Source organism: Furipterus horrens, unplaced genomic scaffold (genome assembly GCF_987537825.1).
Source record: "Furipterus horrens unplaced genomic scaffold, mFurHor1.1.pri manual_scaffold_2, whole genome shotgun sequence".
NCBI lineage: Eukaryota > Metazoa > Chordata > Mammalia > Chiroptera > Furipteridae > Furipterus > Furipterus horrens.
In genome coordinates, this window is record NW_028327172.1 from 6,030,168 (window position 1) to 6,033,495 (window position 3,328).

At 48.0% G+C, this 3,328-nt stretch overlaps 1 pseudogene; it reads right to left on the reverse strand.

Moving 5' to 3' along the window:
* Positions 1-286: 286 nt before the first annotated feature.
* On the reverse strand, positions 287-1,683 carry LOC150017559 (Y-box-binding protein 1 pseudogene; annotated as a pseudogene).
* Between the last annotated feature and the right edge of the window lie 1,645 nt (positions 1,684-3,328).

The following is a 3,328-nucleotide window of genomic DNA, read 5'->3' on the forward strand; positions in this document are numbered from 1 at the left end:
CTTGCCTACAAAGTTTCTTTTGAGAAATCAGCTGATAGTCTTATAGGCACCCCTTTGTAGGTAACTCTGCTTTTCTCTTGCTGCTTTTAAGATTCTCTCTTTACCTTTAACCTTCAACATTTTGATCATCATGTGTCTTGGTGTGGTCCTCTTTGGGTTTAGCATGTTTGGAACTCTCTGTGCTTCCTGGACTTGTATGTCTATTTCCTTCATCAAAATAGGGAAGTTTTCTTTCATTACTTTTTCACATAAGTTTTCAATTTCTTTCTTTTTTTTTTTTTATTATTTAAGACCTTTATTAACAGGTGCTTGCAGTTTGTTGACTTTTTTGAAAAAATCAAGTTGTAAACTTTTATTACAAATTAAAAATGAGGTTCTTAAAAATCTCAACTTGACCAGATATGAAACAATTTAAAAACCTTTAAAGGTGTATTGAGAAAAACCAGGCTTATTTTTTTTAAAAAACACGTTTGTCATTACCAAAAAGAGACGTCTTTAGATAAAAATAATAAAAACCCCATGCTGCATAGATAATGCAGATAGTTCTAGTCATCTGGTCAACGGGCAAAAAGCAAGCACTTAAGGTCTTCAGCTCCAATCTTTTGTTCATTTCTTATTGCTGGAATTTCATATTCATTTCTTCTTGTTAGATGACTAAACCAGATGATGGTAGAGATGGTAAGCCGGCATTTACTCAGCCCCGCCCTGCTCAGCCTCGGGAGCGGACGAATTCTCAGCTGGTGGATCGGCTGCTTTTGTCTCTTTGCCATCTTGTGGTTTAGGGTTCTCTGGGCGTCTGCGTCGGTAATTGAAGTTGCGGCGGTACCGACGTTGAGGTGGCTGCTGACCTTGGGTCTCATCTCCTTGATTTTCTTTATCTTCTTCATTGCCGTCCTCTCTAGGCTGTCTTTGGCGAGGAGGGCCCCTGCGAAATCGTGGTCTGTAGCCCCGATACATATTCTGTCTCACTGGTCTACCTTGTTCTCCCGCACCCTGGTTGTCAGCACCCTGCACCACCTCTCCCTGCACAGGAGGGTTGGAATATTGTGGTCGACGCCCGTAGGGTCTCCGCATGTAGTAAGGTGGGAACCGTCGCCTGCGATAGGGCCGGCGCTGTTGGGCCTGGCCTTCAGGAGCGCTCTCTGATCCCTCCTTCTTTTCCCCACTCTCACTATTCTGGTAATTCTGCTGGTAATTGCGTGGAGGACCCCTGCGACGTGGATAGCGTCTATAATGGTTACGGTCTGCTGCATATTTACTGCCTTGCACTGGAACTCCACCAGGGCCTGTAACATTTGCTGCCTCCGCACCCTTTTCTCCTTCAACAACATCAAACTCCACAGTCTCTCCATCTCCTACACTGCGAAGGTACTTCCTGGGGTTATTCTTCTTTATGGCAGTCTGGTGTACAAATACATCTTCCTTGGTGTCATTCCTGTTGATGAAACCATATCCGTTTCTTACATTGAACCATTTTACTGTTCCTAAAACCTTCGTTGCGATGACCTTCTTGTCCCCGCCGGCGGGCGCCGCCGATGTGAGGCCGCCCGGGCCGCCGCTCCCTGCGCCGCTGCCCGTGGTGCCGGGCTTGGTGTCGGCAGCGCTGAGGGTGGGGGCGGCGGGGGGGGGGCCGGCAGGCGGCTGCTGGGTCTCGGCCTCCCTGCTCATGGTTGCGGTGATGGTGACTGGGGCTGGCTGCTGCAGCTGCGGCTCCTCCCGGGGTGTGATGGTAACTAGGCCGGCGGCGGCGGTGGGGCTGCTCAGGGCTCTCTGGGGTCCGCTCTCTGCTCCCGCTACCGATCAAGTTTTCAATTTCTTGCTCTTCCTCTTCTCCTTCTGGCACTCCTCTGATTCAGATGTTGGCACATTTAAAGTTGTCCCAGAGGTTCCTAAGCCTCTCCTCATTTTTTTTTCAATTCTTAGTTCCTCATTCTGTACTGGTTGACTGTTTATTTCTTCCTTATGTTCCAAATCATTGATCTGAACCCCAATTTCCTTCCCTTCACCATTGGTTTTGTGTAGATTTTCCTTTGCTTCATTTAGCATAGCCTTCGCTTCTTCCTTTCTGTGTTTGCTGTACTCAAGCATATTTGTCAAGTCTCTGAGCATCTACCACCAGTGTTTTGAGCTCTGCATCCATTAGGTTAGCTACCTCCTTGTTGCTTAGTTCTCCCACTAGAACCTTGATCTGCTCCCTCTGTTGGGCCATACTTCTCTGTCTCCTCAATTTGACAGGCTCCTGTGTTTGCCTCTGTATCTTAGGTAGAGCTGTCATACCTGTTATGTTGTAATGGGCAGGTCCTTAGGTAGTCATCAATATGGGGTAACCTGTTTCACCATGTGATGGCGCTGTATGTGGGGGAGGGGTCTGAGAGGGAACTATGCCGCTTGCTCAGCCCTCCTTGCCCCTTTTCCAGGCACTTCTCCCACTTCCCATATGGCGCAGGTGCCTCTCTAGCTGTTGCCCTGGTTGTGAGTCCCAGAGTGGGTGGGTCTATGGACATTCTAGGACCATGGGGGCCTCTAAACAAATGGACTCTCCTGAGAGACTGGCAGTCTCTGCCTCCACCCCAACCCCCAATGGTCTGCACAGTCAGAAGCAATGTGGCTTTATTTTCCCTGGCGCTGGAACTGTGAGCTTCGTGGTCTGGTCTGGTGCTGGAAGCACTCCCCAGGTGTCCCTCCCTACTTTTTTTAATGTGTGACTGAGCTTTCTGCCCACTGGCCACAGCCAGCCTCTGTCACAGCAATCCCCACAGGTATCCACACCTCTTCCTCTCCGTCCTGGCTCCGCCCCTCTTACCTGTCTGGATGAGTATTTCTTCTTTATATCTTTGTTTGCTGGACTTCCACGCAGCTTGATTTCCTGGAACTTCTGGTTTTTTCTAGTGTTGAGGTAGTTGTATTCCTTCTAGTTGTGGAGAGAGACGCAACGTGTCTGTCTAGGCCTCCATCTTGGCCGGAAGTCCCTTGGATGAAGATTCTTAATGGTTTTTTTCAACCTCTGTCTGGAGTACCACAAGTCAATTCTGGCATGAATTTTCTTTCCATTTTGTGAATTGTCCACACTATTTCTCCATTCCACTAAGGAAGTGTTAACGGTGGAGAGTTAGAAGTTAGACCTTTGTCCTTGAGTTTAGCTAAGAAAGAATTCAAAGCCAAGAACTCTGGCATAAGAAATTTATTTAGAAAGTCTCAGGGTAGAAGAAGTGAGCCAACAGGGCTTCATGGACTGAGAAAACAGGTTACAGAGGCAAAGGAAGGGACCTTGAAGCTTAGGCCAAAGAAAGGCAAAGGTAACGCCCCTGGGGGGAGAAGAGGGGAAAGG